The 18,777-nt window shown below is 39.6% G+C and overlaps 1 protein-coding gene and 1 pseudogene across 1 annotated transcript in view; one reads left to right on the top strand and one right to left on the bottom strand.

The window, feature by feature from the left end:
• Positions 1 to 18,777, top strand: part of LOC137735367 (uncharacterized) — a 45,989-nt gene that overhangs the window by 21,830 nt on the left and 5,382 nt on the right. The window lies entirely within an intron of this gene.
• Positions 8,157 to 11,392, bottom strand: LOC148695647 (uncharacterized; annotated as a pseudogene).

The following is an 18,777-nucleotide window of genomic DNA, read 5'->3' as shown; positions in this document are numbered from 1 at the left end:
CCGGGACTGCTGCTGACGTCGTCGTTCGGCAGCTGCATCGTTGTTCCGCACGAGATGCTGTCTTTGATATGGTGCTCAAAATTTGACGTTGGCTTCTTTGACTTCGAGACCATTGGCGGAGGCCAAGAAGGACCAGAGTGGTTTAAGGCCTATCCTGATTTGAAAAAATAAGATTAGTCTTACACCTATTTCTATTGTTTTTGAAATCTTTCTCAACACTTAAAACAAATCTAATCATTTATTATTATTTTTGGCATTTTAATCAAAACGGTTTCTGAAATTGGCATAACTCTTCAATTTGGTTCTAAGATTTGAAATCAATAGAAGTAGTCCCTGAATGTTCACCATCAACCATTTTGGTCATTCCGTGAAAAATCTCTATTTAACAAGGACCAAATGACAAAAAGACCATTAATTTAATAAGCAATGGGCTAAAATGATTTGACAAAGTTTGAGGGTATTTTTGTTATTTTATTGTAATTCAAGGAATATTTTTCGCGGAAAAGACCATAATGATTGATGGTGAACAAACTCAAGGGACCAGTTCTATCAATTTTAAATCTCATGGACCAAAGTGAGGAGTTATGCCGATTTCAGTTCGGTTGATGCCGGTTTACGATTTGATTATACTTCCAATACCAAACACATATTTCAACTGCAAATTCAAGCAAATTTGAGTTCCCACTACTAGATCTACAATATTTGAGACCAGAAGATAGAAAGTGTAGATATAAATATAAATAAAAAAATAGAAAGACTCAGATCAAGACCAAACTGTTCATCTTAAACTAAAATTAAAGTGTACATAATGCATAATTAACAGGAAAAGAATGAAGAAAAATAAAGTAGGAGGAGAGAAGTGATAAAACGACAAAGAAGGGGGAGAAAAGTGAAGAAAAATATTAGATTTATGCGCATGGCCTTCTTGGAAATGTCTTATTGATATAAAAATAATAATAAAACAATAATTTATATTAAAAGCAGTTTGGTTCGGTTTTTCTGGTTCTTAATATTTCCAAACCAAAACTAGAATTGGTTCAGACGGTTCGCTTCGATTTTTGTTTCGGCTTTGACTTTTTTGGTCAACATAGTTTTTTACGATTTTTTTTTTATTGCGGTTTAATTCGATTTAAGGTTTGGCGGTTTTTAAACCCACCCCTAGGAAATATGTCTCTTTTGCTTAGGGAAGTGATGGCCACTAGTGGTAAGCGACGAGAGGGATACCCCATGCAATATTATTCTTGATTATTCATTATTTAATTGTGGATGAATAATACCAACTTGATCTACTTTCATTTTTCATTTCAACGTTGGAAAAGGTCCAACTTGGTGTGCTGTTACTTCTGTTGATTATTCATTATTTTATTTTATGAGAGATTACAACAAAATTTTACGCATCATTATTGACACACCCCGACCAAGATCAGGGCGTGCTGGCCATCACACGAAGGTGACGTAACCATGTGCACGTGCGGAAGCTAATGAAAAAGTAATATAAAAAGTACGAATAATTAAAAACTAGCATACAAGGTACTAAAAACATGTGCTAGCGTAAGTGAGACGCTAAGTTCAGAGCATTAAGTCTACAGCAGTCCAAAGAAAAATGTTTCGACAATAGTACACCCGAAGGTGACCCTACGCTGGTGAGTGTCTGTCAGAAATGCCGGGAAAGCCCTCTGGGAAACCACCGAACCTGCTAAGCAACTAGAACCTGGAGGGGCGCAAAACAAAAGCGTGAGTGGGCAAAAACAAAGCTTTTCGAAAACCATTTAGTAAAATACGTTCTAACCCCTCGCCGTAAAACATGTATACTTCCCAGAAAATAAACATATATACATATGTATATAGATATGCCAATCATGCTCAAAAATATGCCATGTCAAAATCTCTTAATGAAATGTAAGTGCTCAGGTATAAATCATAACAATAACATATAATCTGGCAGCCGGAGTCACCTAACGTGACCTGTACGGCTGCATATAGAGCTCAACTCTCAAACTCAATAACTGAACCTGCCCATGAGTCGGAACCACCTAAAGTGGTCTGTACGACAGGCCTGGGTGTAATACATATATACGCTCTAGTGCTACGATCACGTGAAGGCTGTGCGAATAATCGCGGGTCACCTACGAGTAGGAACCACCTAAAGTGGTCTGTACGACAGGACTGTGCACCTAACTTGGATCCAAGCTGAGCGTGTGGTGCGGGAGGTGAACATCACGTGAAGGACTGTGCCCTACTCTGGGCGGGAGCACTAACACCGGGGGTGCAGGTTATGAGCTCTCAAGCATCTCAAACCACTACTGAATGTAAATATGGATAACACTTACCTGGCACTTACCTGTGCGTCCACAGCACCCAATATGCATATGTATAGATATATGCAACTACTAATGCAACCAACGATGCATGAATAACGATAATGTAATGCATGACATATAACGGATAACCATTTAATCAATTTCTGGGAAAAATATAGTATATAGGTATATACGGAAAACCAAAAGCCCACTCACTGGTATGTGGAAGGGTCGTAGCCCCCCTGCCTCGAGTGACCACGCTCGTCCTCGGGATACGTATCACCTATATGCGAAACAACTATAAAAACGTAAATTTTAAAGCACATAACCAATTTCTCGTAATAACTCCTCATACATTGCTCAAATTGGACAAAAGAATATACCAACGTGCTCTACACAACCTCAGGATCACACCCATATTTTTAGAAAAAATTTCCACCGCCGCACGCGCCCCCACGCGCTGGCCAAGGCACGGCCACACGCGCCGGCCACGCGCAGGCACGTGCCTGGCACGCTTACGGCATCAACTGACGCTGTAAGGAATATTCCGTCAGTTTTGACAGATTCCGTTAACGGCGTCAGGAATATTCCGTCAGACTTGACGGAATATTCCGTCTCCTTCTCCGGCGAACCTCCGGTGCCGTCGCCGGCGCCGGAAAACTGGAAAAACTTCTAACTTCGATTTCTCTCTCGTTTTTTAAGCATTTCTCGTGATTCTTGCACCAAAATGACGCCTAAAACTAGGATAACACAACCATACAACTTTTAAGAGTCAAAAACTACGAGATCTTACCTGTCCCCAAACTCCAAATCCGGCCAACTTCGAATAAGGCGATCCCGACGTCCAAATTCTTCAAACGAACTACTCCAAGACTCCTTGGGACCACACCAAGCTACCTACGAGTTCCATTTTCCTTAAAACGTGAGAAAATATGTTTGCATGAATAGTACCCTAAATCGGACCTTGTGAAATCAACGTGAAAACAGTGATAACCTTACCTGAAAATGGTATAGCTGCACTCCCCTCAACCTCACGAGCTCGACAGTGATCTTGGTTCCCTCGATTTGTGTGTGTGTCCATACGCATTTGAAGGAAGAGGAAGGAACGGGGTTCACGGGAGAGAGACAGGGAAAGGGACAGAGAGACAGTGAGAGTGAGAGTGTGTGTGTGGCCCAACACATGCCAACACCACACAAAACACCCAATAAACATAACGAAAACGAACTAGGGGTAAAGTAGTCATTTCACATGCACGTTTTGATAGTTTCGGGATGGGATGTCACAATTATTCAATAAATTTTTGCTACGAACTCAAAACGTGGATTACTCTTCTAATAGACGATTGCCATGTTTTGAGTTTGTGGGATAACATATTTTCTCTCCATCCGGTAGATAATAATGGTGGAAATAAAGGATATGATCATAAATGACATCCAAACTGTTGAAAGACACTTCCATTTTTTTAATGTCCTGTAGCCTGTACTGATTATATTTTTTGTAATTAGGATAAATGAGAGCTTTTACAAATTAATCAATGCACTGAATAATATAGTTGCGAAGTCCTTTGTTGTAAACTCTATATGTTGATGAATGTCAGAGTTCACTACAAGAAACTAAGTTCGGCCACACACTTCCAAGGCAACGATGGTTTGTGGGTTGGAGAGTTTATAACCTCCGAACTTAATGAAAAGCATCTCAACTTGTTGAAAAAGTGTGGCACGGCAAGTTCAATAGAGAGAGTTTTGAGATCAGCAACAAGCATTTGGAAATGGTGCTTGTGGCGTTTGGGGAGAATTTGGCCTCGGGTGAACCTGGAATTCTGTTTTAGCTGAATTTGGTTTCAAGTGAGCCAGCGGGGAAATGCATAAAGCTAGTTTGGAAGTGTTTTTAAATTGATTGAAAACGTTTTCAGTTATTTTAAAAACACTTCCAAACGAGCCCATTGGGAAGAGAATGTAGAGTTGATCATGATCTTTGTGTCATAGGAGATAGACCTTATTGCCTGTTAGCTCGGATCAGGATCCTCTCCTAAGCAAATGGTGAGGATCCTCTTGACTAGGCCCATCGGGCCATTCAAATTTTATCCAACGGTTACAAACATGGGGTCCCTCTAAAAGTTATAATAATTGTAGTCATTGGAAAAAATTTGAACGATCCAATGGGCCTAGTCAAGAGGATCCTCACCATTTGTTCAGGAGAGGATCCTGATCCTGTTGGCTCTACCAATGGTATGAGTTTAATAGCTCTAGGTTTTAGGCTTCTAGTTGTTAGCATTTTTACCAACAGTTTAAACCATGATTAGGTGTAGGGTTTTAACTGTGGTTAAAGTGGGAGTTTGGAAAGTAAAAATTTTTCCTTTTTTTGATAAGGAATTTGGTAAGTTAAAGATGTAACTGAGTTATTCTAATGTTTTTTTTTTTATTTTTTTTTATTTTAAACAAACGATAATATCTGCACTAAAAGGGAGAGATGAGTTTAGTCTCACAATAGATTAGTAATACTGTGGGTCAAATTCGTCTTTGACGAGAATCGAACCTAAGACTTCTAATTTACAAATAAAAAGGAAACTACTATACCATAGTACTAAATGACTCTTCCAATGTTTTGGATTCAATTGATCTTCCAATGTCTTTTCTAATCCAAAAAAATTAGGTATAGAATGGACACAATGCAAATAGATAAAACACGATAAGAATTATCTAAAAGTTTGAGAGAATGAGTTGGCATCATTTCACAGAAAAGAAAATTAATACTTTGCTATTGTTTTTAACTTTTTCGTGTCCATTACAATTTGACATGTGTTTCGTGCTTTTCAAAATACAGTTTTATGTATAAATTTTTTATTTTTTATTTTTTATTTTTGGAAAACTGGAAATACACCAAGGCAAAGTTAGAGTACAACAAGAAAGCCCACACAGAGGACTAACCAAGCTAAAAAACCAATTGTGCTACAAACAACCGAGTGAAATAGGGTTAAAGACCGACACAAGTAATAACAAATATGTCACCCTAAATCACTCCAATAATGACTCAGCTTAGTGTGGGCACGGTAGACCATCATTTTTTAGAATATATACAATCAAAGATGGGGGTCTTTCGACCCAAGTATAATTGCTCATCTCCAAATTCTTCACAGAAGCTAGTATGTCCACCGCCCTATTGGCGGATCGAGGAACCCAAGACCAAAGACACTGTTGGAAGGATCCCTTCATATTCATTGCTTTGCAAAGCACTGGAACCATCTCCCATCTACCCTGATAAATGGAATTAGATAAGCTTGAGACAACTTCCTTAGAATTCGATTCAATTATAACCTTCCCTAACTCCAAATAATTAGCAGGCTTGCACCCCTCTAACAGGGCCTTGTCCTCATCCTCTTACACTCCAGATGTCGTAACACTTTGTTTCCTGGCAGCAATAAACCTTCCATTGGAGTCCCTAATCACGGCGGCAACATGGCCCTTTTTCGTCGTCGAACTCCAACTGGAATCAACATTTACCTTGTACCATGCAAACTTAGGTGGAGACCAAACCGATATTATTTGAGGAACCCCATTTGAATGTACGTGACTGCCTTGAAAGCAGCATGGGCACAATTAATCTTATGAATTACCTGCAAAGGTGACACAATTTTCTGATTGAAAATAGCATTTCATCTCTCTTTCCATATATTCCAACAAGTAAAAGCCACTTGTGATAATATTCGAGTTTTTTCTTGTTTGTTCCCCATATCAGCCTTAATTAAAGAAAATAACCAATTTTCAACGTATCAATTTCAAATCGATTCACCTTGTAATTCAGTTGGCCTCCAAACCAGACCGGTTCGACCCATGGGCACAACAAAAGCATATGCTCCACCAATTCATCTTCCTTATTGCATATAGGGGAAATTGGAGAAATATTAACATGTCTTTTAGAAAGATCTAACCTGGTTGCAAGAGCTATGTGGAGGATGCACCACATAAACAGTCTGATCTTTGGCGGGGCTTCCAGCTTCCAAATACTTGTCCAAACATGTTTGTTGATAGATGCAAGTAAAGATGATCTCCTATGCCGCAAAGGAGCCTCTCTGTTATGTATCCAATGATAGCCAGATTTAATCGTATACATGCCTCTCTTCTCCGATGGCCAAATGAATCTATCATCACAGGAAGGGTCTCCAATTTGTATTTCTTTTATCTGATCCATCTCTGACTGAGACACACAAGAACTAAGGGGTTGGAGATCTTATTCATTGGAGGATGACCGAATTATAGAGGCAACATTTTGATTCCAATTTATATTAGCAGGCTCCAAAGGATTAGGATGCCCATTTGGCAAAGAAGGAGCCCAATGATCCACCCAAATTCTGATGTTCATACCATTCATTACCTGCCAATTAGCAGCTCTCATAAGAATCTACCGTCCTTCGAGTAAGCTTGCCCACACCCAGGAGGCTCTACATCCCTTTCTAGCCTTAAGAAATGAGGAATGTGGGAAGTATCTTGCTTTCATAACTCTGGCCCACAAAGAATCAGGCTCCATCAACATTCTCCAGCACTGTTTTGTCAACAAAGCCATATTGAACTCTTGTAAATTTCTAAACCCGAACCCACCCTCTTGTTTCGATAACCCAAGAACATCCCAGCTAACCCAATGAATATTCTTATTTTCATTATTGTGCACCCACCATAAACCAGCAATCAGAGAATTTAATTCCTCGCAGAACTGAGCAGGGAATTTAAAAATTTTCATTGGATAAACAGGAATGGCTTCAATTAGGACTTCTTTACCCTCATGTGACAACAATTTTTGTTTCCACCCCTGAATCTTTCTCAAAATCCTATCCTTTGTATACCCCAAAGTCTGGCATTTAGACCTACCCTAGATTGTTGGCAGACCCAAATAAGTACCAGGGTTTTCAACAATAGGCATCCCAAGTATTGCACCCATCTCCTCCCTAATTGCCCTTGGGGTATTGGCACTGAAATAAACACTTGATTTATTAAGACTAACATGTTGTCTCGAGGCAGCACAATAAGCTTGTAAGATTTTAACAATATTCCTGCAGTTTTGTTGATTAGCCTGGAGAAAAAACAAAGTGTCATCTGCAAAGAACATATGTTAAAGGCAGGGACTATTAGAACTGATTTTAATACCGCTAAGAAACTCCCAATCTACTGCTTTTCGAATAAGCGAACACATAACATCACTTACAAACAAAAAAAAAGATAGAGAGACAGAGGATCCCCTTGAGAAATTTGTTTCTAGGTCTTCCATTAATTATAATGGAAAAGTCAACAGTGACCACACACTTCATGATTAAACTCACCCATCTCCGATCAAACCCCATTTTGAGCATAGCCTCCTCCAAGAAGTCTCACTCAACACGATCGTAAGCCTTATTCATATCCAGCTTAATACCCAGCTCGAATTTTCTTTTTGTCCTCCTGAGTTTCATGAAATGAAAAATCTCATGAGCAATCAATATGTTGTCTTGTATTTCCTGGCCTACTACAAAAGCATTCTACATCGGAGAAATTAAATTGGGTAAGAGAGGTTTAAGTCGATTAGAAAGGATCTTTGAGAGTACATTGTAGGAATAATTACACAGGCTTATAGGCCTAAATTGTGTCACAGCCTCCGAATTCGGCACCTTGGGAATTAGAACAATCTGTGGAATTTAGCTTTTTAGGACTAACCGCCACATTCATGAAGTCCATGGCAATTCCTTTTACCTTCTGTGAGATCACATTCCAATAGCTTTGATAAAAAAATCCCTTGAAATCCATCCGGCCCTGGTGCTTTAAGACTCCCCATTTGAAACACCGCATCCTCCACTTCACTATCACATATCGGTCGGGTAAGGGTATGATTCATCTCCGAAGTTCCTTTCCGATCAATGCAATCAAGGAGAGTTCCCCAGTCTCTTGAGCCTTCAAAAGTAAATAAGACCTTGAAGTGCTGTTCAACAGTGTTATTAAAAAATCTTTTTCAACCCACTGCCTGTTGACATCCATGAGCTTCACAATCTTGTTCTGCCTTCTTCGTTGCATTGTTGATTGATGAAAAATAGATGTATCGGCATCACCCTGTTGCACCCATTTGATCCTTGACCTTTGCTTCCAATAGATCTCTTCTTGCTCCCATAGTCTATCAAGCTGAATAGAAACCTCCTGAATTTGTTCAACATTTTCCTTCCAGTTATTTTGTAGAACGCCCAAATGTTGCGTTAACTGTTCTATCTTTTCCTTTCTTTGTCTAAATTTACGCTTACTCCATTCCTTCAACCTGCCCCGGCATAGATTAATTTTCTTCTGCCATCTCAGTAGCAAATCTCCATCACACGCTTCATCCCAACACGTTTTTATAATTTCTCTACAATCTTTGTCTTTCATCCAAAAAGCTTCAAAGCGGAATGGACATTTACCCCGAACATTCACAGGCTCACAGTTGACTATAAGTGGACAGTGATTAGATCCCATGACCAACCCATGCGTAACTGTTGTATCCAGCCACCACTCCTGCCATTTCACATTAATTAGACATCTATCAATTCTTTCTTCCATCAATTGTCCTGCCCTTGTTCCTCTCCATGTAAATTTAGGCCCCTTGAAGCCCAAATCAAACAGTTTCGTGCTAATCATAAAATTTAGTAAATATCTATGATGATTAATCCTAACTTCATGTCCTCCCGATTTTTCATCCTTCCATAAGAATTCATTAAAATCCCCTTCACACAGCCACGATCTATCACAAGGCCCGAATGTAGTTTCCATCCATTTCCAAAATTCCTTCTTCTCATCTCGATAAAGGGTTCCATACATCCACGTGACTCGAAATTGACGTTGAGAGGCATCCAGACAAATATATGAATCAATGACAAAGTTTGAAGAAAACGGAATTCTAACCTTCAGACCATTGTCCCACCAAAAACTTAAACCTCTAGCAGTACCAACTGGTGGGACATCAAAGCCATTAGCATAGCCCATCATCCTACGCAATGCTGCAACGTTATGAGTTTTCATATAGGTTTCAGAAAGAAAAACCATAACGGGTCTATATCTAGTAATAAGCCCGTGAAGAGCTCGAACTGCCCTGTCCGACCCTAGACCACGGCAGTTCCATAGTAGATAAATCATGGCTCCCTGACGGCTGATTAGAGACGGCTGATTGAAGACAGCCGCCACAACCCAAACTTGAGTCATCATCACACACCCTTCCCTGATTAGAATCCTCCAGATGTAGTTGAACAATTGGAACTTCTTGCAAATGGCCTTCATCACATAACAACCTTTCCCGTTCCAACTAATGTCCCCGAGCTCTATACCTTCGATTTTGCCACCCCTACTAATCACTGAAGACGAACTCCCTTCACCCTTTCTTGCCCTTCTCCTTTTGGAACCAGAAGCTCCTTCCAACTTACCATCTGCACGCCGTTTAAGCCTCATCGAATGAAATAAATTTGATGGAGCTCTTTCTTGACTCCCAACTTGTTCTAAAGACCCTGTAGCAACAATATTAGTGCCCATTGCAGGCTGAAGATATGGCGTGGGAGAAACGCCTTCACTAACTGGCTCATGGGCCTCAACATGCAGGCCAGCTGTCGACAATATGTTGTTGCCCTCAAGTGCACTTAAAAAATTAGGCCTTTGCCGATCAGGTATCTCTTCTGGTGCCTCTTCAATAACTGCATGACCCACCTGATTTGGGATTTATCTGAGCCTAACAAAGACCATAGTCGGCCCAAAACTTTGCCTACCTCCACCGAACCCCTGATGCATCATATGAGATGAGGGTCCTTCTACCAACCACTGTAACCTCTCACCCTCACCGCCTCTTCCTATAGTCCCCATCGAGATCCTTCCCGAATCGGTATACCTTGGTCGACGTGTAGCGACTTCAAGGTTGGGACCCACAGTTTGACTTCAAGGTCGCGCGTGGCATCCCAACTCCTCTGCGGACCAATATCCGAAGCCTCCCTACTCGTTCCAGCAAGTCTTCTTTCACCCTGAGATAACAACTGACTTCTACGTTCCTGAATATCCCTGATGGCTGCAGTTCTTGTCCACTCTCCATAACCTGCGGACCCCCCTCTAGTATATCCAAACGAACATTCCGTGTTGACATGTCTGATTCTACCACACCTGTAGCAAAAATCATGCAGCCTTTCATACCTGAATTTTATCCATGTCTCTATGATTTGGCCTGGGTAACCAACATCCTGTGACTAAAGGATTTCTAGTGTTAACGTTCACACAAACTCGTAAAAAACCTCGAGCATGAGATAAATCCTCTATCTCAATGAACTCTCCAATTTCTCGACCCAATCTTCGAACATTATTTGCCGTATTAAGGTATAATGGAAACCCCCCTGATTTGCACCCAGAATGGCACAATCTCCATCTGGACCTCTTCGAAAGCAAGTTCCTGTGGCCATCTCTTAACCACAAAATTTTGCTTCATGACCGCCTATGGCACCTGCTCTAGAATCCGACTGGCGACTTCCTCATCTCTGACTGTAATAATGAAAGTATTATCTCTGACCTACTTGATTTGAATATCCCCAAACTCCCTCCAGGATGACCTCAAAACATTCCTTATGCCCCACTTATTTAATGTTTTTTCTGCCAAAACAACCCCAATAAGGCGAATCCCACTTTTCATAGACGTCAACTCCATAGATTCCTCTAGATGAACCACCAGATCCTCAACCTCCCTTTGCGCCATGCTTAGAGAGAATCCTGTTAGCCAAAATGCAAACTCCACACCCTCCACAGAGGAACAGACCCTAACAACAGAACCAGAATCACATTGCAGATCCCGATCACCTACCTCCAGAGATACGACAACTGGAAAATGGAACAAATACACGGTTACCAAGAGCCAAAAATAAGGACTTAAAAGCAGAGAGTCTATCAGTAAAGCTTTGAATCTGCTCCTTTTTTTTATTAAAGCTCGTGCAATAGTACTATGGGTTGTTGGGATTATTAACTACCCCCAAAATCCCAAGAAAGAAGGGAGTCCCGCTGACTCATACCTCTCATCAAAAGTCACAATAAGAAGCAAGAAGGACGGAATTAACTTGGCTGCTGAACAATTCAGCAGTCATTCCTCCTTATATTCAATTCTGCATAGACACGTGTTCAAGTTTTAATTAAAAAAATTAAAATTTGAACACGTATCCACTCGAGATTGGATTTAAGCATGAGTGACTGCTGAAAATTCAGGAGCCAAGTCTTGTTCAAGAAGGACAATTAAGAAAAGGATAAAGCAAAGATACAATAATGGAAAAGAGTAACCAGAAGTACAATCGACCAAGAGATTTCAAACGATCAGTTAAAAATAGGCCAGGAAACAATAAACAAAAGGATGCAGCTGTCAACTCCCACAACGGAGAGAAACTCACTCACACCGGAGGACTCTCACATCGGAGAGAAAACCCAACTTCTGTATAAATTTTTTGTTTGTGTCCAACATGTGCTTCACCTGTGCACTTTAATTCAAATTTCTTAATCAAGAATTAAAAATGAAAGAATCAGAGAAATTAAAAAAATATGATTTGTAAAGAAATGCAAGGTCTGTGTTTCTTCTTCTCATTGATCGAATTAGGGTTACAACATTATATAGAGTCACCTATCAATTCGGATCCTACACTAAAGCCTATAAACAAGGCAGTCAAATACAAAACAAGCAAGTGAATAATTAATTAACTATTTACCATATTTACTTAATCAATCTAAGATTCATTCCTTAACACTCCCCCTCAAGTTGGAGTGTATGTTAATGACATCCAACTTGTTGAGTAGTGTTTCAAACTGTGTTGAACTCAATGGCTTGGTAAAGATGTCAGCTGGTTGATCAGATGTTCGCATGTAGGCTGTACGAACCATTCCTCCTTGAATCTTCTCTCTTACCAGATGACAATCAATTTCTATATGTTTTGTCCGTTCATGAAACACCGGATTCGAAGCAATATACATGGCTGCTTGATTGTCACAAAACAATGTGACTGGTTGTGGATGACTCACATTCTGATAGGAGCATATTCATGCGACTTAAATGGCTTGTTCTCGTGCGTTTACGTTATGTTTCTTTAGTTATTTTAGTACTTTAAGCTATTTTCGTGTGTTTGTAGGTCGAAAGGGCTAAAGGAGCAAAAAGATGCATTTTGGAGACTTTTGGAGCACTTTTGGGCTAAGGATGGAAAGCTTATGCTTGGAGCCAAAGTGTTGGACGAAATTGAAAACCTAATTGAAGACCAAAGTGTTGGAACCTTGTTCCCTTTAGTTTTAGGATATTTAAACCTTTCCTATATCCTTAGTCGTGCATAACATTCCAACATTCCACTCCTTCATTCACCACTTATCATATCATTCATTCATCTACATATCAATAACCACTTATCATTCATTTATTACTTATCATATCATTCATTCATCTACATATCAATAACCACTTATCTTATCACTCAACATATCATTCACTTATCACTTATCTTATCATTCACTTACCACTCAACATATCACTCAACATATCATACACTTATCACTCATCACACTTCATCATTATACCACCATTCATTCTTTAAAACACATGCACATTCACACACACTTCACACAAACAACATTCACATGCAAACACAAGATTTAACCAACAAACAAAACAGCCAACACATGCACCAAAATACCTTTGCCGTGGCCTTCACTCCCCCTTGCATTTTCAGCCATTCCACTTCATCATTACACCACCTTCTCCATCTTTAATCACATGCACCACCAATTCAAGACATGCACTTGTTCCTCCATTAAATCAACCACATTCATCACCAAAGAACCCTTGTGCCGTGAGTTCCATTGCATTTCCAGCATCTTCACATGTCTTTCTAGCTTTCCCTTTCATTTCCACCACTCATTCTTCATCATTTCAGCCACCTACATGCATTAATTATTAAACTCTTCATCATTGCATCCAGAAAATGAGCAAGAAAGCTTCCCAAACACATGCATACACACACCATTTTCAGCACACACATGCAAATCCATCCATGTCGTGGGTTCCCTTTGCTCCCCTTTGTGCAATTCCAGTTTTCACATGTGTCCTAGCTGTTTTTCCATCATTCCTCCACACAAATGCTTAAACAAACAGCCATATGTTCCCTCCACTACCCCTATAAATACCCTAGCATTCATTCATTCATGACATCTCACATCTCATTCCATTGTAGATACCACAACACAAACACTCCATTCATTCTCTAGCCGTGAGTTTCTCTCCATTTTCTGCACCATTTTCTCCACCACTCCTCACCTATTTCCATAATTCCTCACTCCATTCCACACTTCCATCCCCCAAACCAATTATCCCTAGACCTTATGCTACAATAAAGAGGAAGAGAAGAGGGCCTAAACGTTCATACAATTCAAGTTTGAGTTGTTGGAATGTTTAGGCGTTTCTTTGATTTCAATGTTTAATTTCAATTCTCTTTGTTTTGTATGAGGAACTAAAACCCCCTTTAGCTAGGGGGTGATTCGAAATATATGTTTATGCTTGCATTTTGATTTGATTACTTCTAATTACGTTTCATAAGTTGTGAATTCAATTTGTTTAACTGTTTTATTGATAACCTATTTATGTATGTTTATTGAGAGTGCACACTTAATTTTCATGCATGAATTTGACGCTAGAATATAAGTGAATTTCACCTAATCGTTATGAACTTATATTCACAAGTAGTGGAGGTTGCTTATAAACAATCGCGTTAAACGAATTCTTGGCATAAGTTTCATGCAATCATAGTAACGAATGCCTCGTCAACACTTATAGTTTTCAAAGAACTTAATGATTCTTGCTTGTATCTCTATTATGCAATTCATGTAGGGAGCTTGTGAGGAATGCTTTGGGTTGTCGTATGCAATCATCCAATTCATTAACTTAAGGAAAACTTGACGGTTAATTTAAGCGGACCTAATTAACTTGGAGTGTTGAGAATTAATGATTTATTGAAATGCAATTGGAAATCGTTTTATTATGCAAGTATAACATGTATGGAGATGAACCCCTTAGCTAGCTTCCCATCCATTCATTTCCGTCAAATCCATATTTACAATTTGTTTTGTTTCCAAGTATCCATTTTAGTTTAAATTTGTCCAAATCCAATTCCCCCCTATTTCGTTGAAGTCTTAGTCTTAATCTTTCTTATTTTTAGTTATGCTTTCTTCGAGCATTAAATAGTATTTTATATTGTGTTTTTATGTTTTTAAGTCAATTTAGAAGGTTTTAGCAAGCCCTCCTAATCCCCGGTCTAGAACGATCCCTCACTTATCCATTCTACTACAATTGTCAAACGAGGGTTTAATTTGAGTGTCAAGTAATTCTCGCATCACATTCAAATCCTTTAAAATGTTCTTCAACCAAGTAATCTCACAACATGTAGTAGCCATGGAACAGTATTCGACCTCTGCACTGGAGCGAGATACAGTGGTTTGTTTTTTTGTTATCCAAGAAATCGGTGCTTGACCAAGCTGAATGCAGTAACCAGTTATTGACCTCCTTGTATCTTTGCATCTAGCCCAGTCAGCATCACAAAATGCCTTTAATTGTAATGATCCTGTGGAAGGTAGAAAAATACCTTGTCCCGGTGCACTTTTGATATACTTAAGAACCTTGTGTGCTGCTTCAAGATGTGGTTGTTGAGGCTTTTCCATGAATTGACTCAACATGTGGACGGTATAGGCTAGGTCCGGCCTTGTTATGGTCAAGTAGATTAATCTACCGACAAGCCTTCTGTATGGTGATGCATCAATTAGCAGTTTTCCTTCTATCTTCGTGAGAGAAATGTTATGTTCTACGGGAAATCTTAAAGGTTTGGCACCCAAAAACCCCGCATCATCTAATATATCCAATGCATACTTCCGTTGACACAAAGTTATGCCATGTTTGGACCGCGCAACCTCTATCCCCAAGAAATATTTAAGTTGGCCCAAGTCTTTCAATTTGAATTGTTGCGAGAGAAACCGCTTTGTATCTTCAATTTCTTGCAAATTATTTCCTGCCAGTATTACATCATCAACATAGACTAGCAAAGCGATGAAGTTACCTTGACGACTTCGGACGAATAGTGAGTAATCAGACCATGATTGGTGAAATCTGGCAGCCTTGAGAGCATTAGAGAGTTTAGGAAACCATTGCCTCGAAGCTTGTTTTAACCCATATAAGGATTTATGTAACTTGCATACACGAGTCTCCCCCTTTCGGCCGAAACCAGGAGGCAAGTGCATGAAAACTTCCTCATCGAGGTCACCATGTAAAAAGTCATTGTTGACGTCGAGTTGGTGCAAGTGCCACCCACAGACAGCAGCCACACTAAGTAGGATACGAACAGTGGTCAATTTGGCAACAGGAGCAAATGTTTCTTGGTAATCAACACCTTCAATTCGACTATAGCCCTTCGCAACTAACCGTGCTTTGTACCACTCAATAGTCCCATCAGGTTTCAGTTTGACCTTATACACCCATTTACAACCAATGGGTCATCTGTGGTGTGGCAAAGGAACGAGAGACCAAGTGTTGTTGGCCTGAAGAGCCTCAAATTCGTGCTTCATGGCAGCACGCCAATTTGGATTTTGGACAGCCTGCAAAAAGGTGGTAGGTTCTTGGATGACTGTGACATTAGTGACAAAAGCTTTATGGGTTGGAGATATGCGGTGGTAAGATCAGTAGTGAGAGAGAGGGTGAGAGGTACCTAAGGACTTGACCACGTTCGTGGAAGAGGAAGGATCAGGTCTTGACGGGAGAGAAGTCTCGACATGAAAATCCTGCAATAAGGTGGAAATTTTGGTGGGGCGTGTACCTCGACGTGGTGTCGGTAGTGCAACAGCCATGGGGAAGTCTGGGGTGGGGTTTGGAGGTGATGTGGCTGATGACTGTGGGCTTGTAATGTTGTTGTCGAGAGGGTTAGATGAAGATGGCATATGATTTGAAGTTGAGTAGGTGGGAAGTGGTGTAGCGGTGGGAGGTGAATGGTGCATGGGAAGTGAGGTATTAATGGAAGTTGGATGTTGCATGGGAGCAAAGTGGGATTCGGTTGGACGTGCATGGGATGGCAAGATAGAAGATGTGTCAAAAGAGGAGGAGGGAGGTGCAACATCCATATCAAAGTGTGATAGTGAATAAGTGAGATTGGGCAAGGAACTAGGGGCAGTGGAAATATCTGAGGTGTGGTAGGGAAAATGGTCTTCAAAGAATGTTACATCCCGTGACACAAAAACCTTTTGAAGTGTGATATCAAACAGCCTATAACCTTTTTGACCATAAGGATAACCAAGAAAGATATAACGACGTGCACGAGGGTCAAATTTTGAAGGTTTTTGTGCATGGGTGGACGCAAAACACAAACAGCCAAAAACATGTAGGTGTATGTAAGTTGGTTCCTTGTGAAATAATTTTTGATATGGTGTTTGCCCATGAAGGAGAGGTGTGGGTGTGCGATTGATGAGATAGGGCGAAGTGAGGATGGCATCCCCCCAAAGCTGTTTAGGAAGATTGGCTTGAAATAGTAGGGCTCGAGCAACATTGAGCAAGTGTCGATGCTTGCGTTCAGCAACACCATTTTGTTGTGGCCATTGTTGATACGTTACGAATGTGACACACAAATTAAACCCTATTTGTGACAATTGTAGTAATAATGTAAGTAGGGATCGTTCTAACCGGGGATTAACTAGGGGTGCTAAACCCTTTAAACTGACTCAAATAAATAAAACTAACCTTTAAAACACTTAAATCACTAAAAAAAACTCAAAGCAGGTTCACAAGACTCAAAATAAGCTAAAAACACTCAAAACTTCCTAAAAACACAAACTGGGCAGTTTTGAGCCTAAACACAAACTTGGACGAAAATTGGTTCTAACTTGACTCAAAACTCTTAAAAACACAATCTAAAACATAATTGAACCAATTAGACACTCTAAGACAATTGGGGATTTGGTTTTGGACGAAAATCAAACAAACAAAACAAGAATGTAAACTAGGCAGATTTGGACGAATTTGAAGGTGTTTGTGACTCCAAATACTTAAAAACACAACATAAAACAGATTGTAATGACTAAGACTTAACAAAATATGGGGGGATTGTGTTTGGACGAAATTAAATTAAATGGACAGATTGTAAAGAAAACAGATTGTAAAACAAATTGTGATGAATCAATGGATGATGGAATAGCTAAGGGGTTCTTCTCCACACATGAAATATATGCAACGTAAATCAATTTCTAGTTATCAATTCAATAACTTATGAACCTCAACACTCCAAGTTAATTAGGTCCGCTTAAATTAACCTTCAGATTTACCTAGAATCATTGGATTGGATGAATATGCATCGCAAACAAATTATTCCTAACAAGTTCTCTATATGAACAGCATGATAAAGACATAAGTTAGAATCATTACGTTCTTTGGAAATCATAAGCATCGACAAGGCATCTGTAACTATGAAAAGCATGATACTCTTGCCAGGAATCTACTTAACATGATCGTGACTAGCGACCTTCACTACTTGTGAATATAAATTCATAACGATTAGGTGAAACAAACTTATATCCTAGCACCAAATTCAAGCATGCAAATTAAGCGTGCGCTCTCAATCAACATACAAGAATAAGTTCTAAATCAAACGGTTAAGCAAATTGTATTCACGACTTATACAACGATAACTGGAAGTAATTAACTTATTTCACATATATAATCATGGTTTCGAATACACCCTTAGCCAAAACGAATTTAGCCAATCATTCTCAAAGCAAAACAAAGATTACATGAATTAGACATTGAAATATAAGAAAGAATACACCTAAAATTGTTCAACAACTCAGAATGAAGAGCCAAACAATTGAGTGAATCTGTCTCCTTTCCCTTGCTTGCGGCAGATTGGATAGTGGTGGTTTCTGGGCTGTTTTGATGATGTAGAATGGATTTTGGGGTGGTTAGAGGCACGGCAAGGGGTGTAGGTTGGGTGTGGATGAGTGTTTGATGGTTGGAAGGTGGTGGAGAACTCGGCAAAGAGGGTGGAAGAAGGTGGTGCGGCTGGTTGTGTTTCTGGGCTGCAGAATGGTGTTTTGGGATGAATGGATGTGTGTGGGAGTGAATGGACGAATTTCTGTGGTGAATGATACCCTAGGGTTCGACCAAGGGCTGATTAAATGTGTTTTGGGAAGTTAAAAACAAACCTAATTAAGTTATGATTCAGATTTCCTAGTATAAATAGAAAAGGTAAGTGAATAAAGTCCAAATAAACTCAGAAAAAGGGGATGCATGAATTTAAACAAATAAGGAATATCCTTGCCTTGCAAGGAATCAGAAATTAAACCCCTTGCACAGCAAGGAAAGGGAATTTAAGGTAAGAAACGAAATTGGTGCAAAAGAAGGAAGGAAAAGTCAATTCCTTGCAAGAAATCAGAAATTAGGACTTTAGGGAAAGTTTTAGAACTAGGAAAGTGAATT

The sequence above is a fragment of the Pyrus communis genome, chromosome 7 (genome assembly GCF_041283825.1).
Source record: "Pyrus communis isolate YQ-2024b chromosome 7, ASM4128382v1, whole genome shotgun sequence".
Lineage (NCBI taxonomy): Eukaryota > Viridiplantae > Streptophyta > Magnoliopsida > Rosales > Rosaceae > Pyrus > Pyrus communis.
Note: the sequence above shows the minus strand (reverse complement) of the source record. Positions and strands in the feature narration are given on the sequence as shown.